Below are 477 nucleotides of genomic sequence, written 5' to 3' on the forward strand. Positions count from 1 at the left end.
ACAGCTAAGTAGGAATGTAAAATGTTTTTGTAATTAGCTTAATGCATTGTGTTTACATTTTTCAAAGTATATAATCCTTTACTTATTATCATATTTTTTTCACTATGTGTAGGTGTTAAGCAGGAAGCGCTAAAACAAATATGGCTTATTTATAAAACACGCGAACATTACCCTTTTAATTAATCAAACAAACTCTACGTAATCTACCACACACACGAAAAAAAAATTCAACACGTGATTTAAAAACAATCTTTTAACACCATCGAAATTCAATATCCTACAAAGAACAGTTTCTCTTAAATAACAAGTAAAAAAAATCTTTCCTTTCATTCAAATAGAAAAAAATATATATTACCAATTCTCCAAACCTTGCTGAACTGTAGACGGATGACTCACGAGGGAATGTAACAGAACCTTACCTGGAATAAAAAGAAGAGGATTTTGTGAGTCAATTTGTATGGGATTCTTTTGCGTTAC

This window comes from Penaeus monodon, chromosome 32 (assembly GCF_015228065.2).
Source record: "Penaeus monodon isolate SGIC_2016 chromosome 32, NSTDA_Pmon_1, whole genome shotgun sequence".
Taxonomy (NCBI): domain Eukaryota; kingdom Metazoa; phylum Arthropoda; class Malacostraca; order Decapoda; family Penaeidae; genus Penaeus; species Penaeus monodon.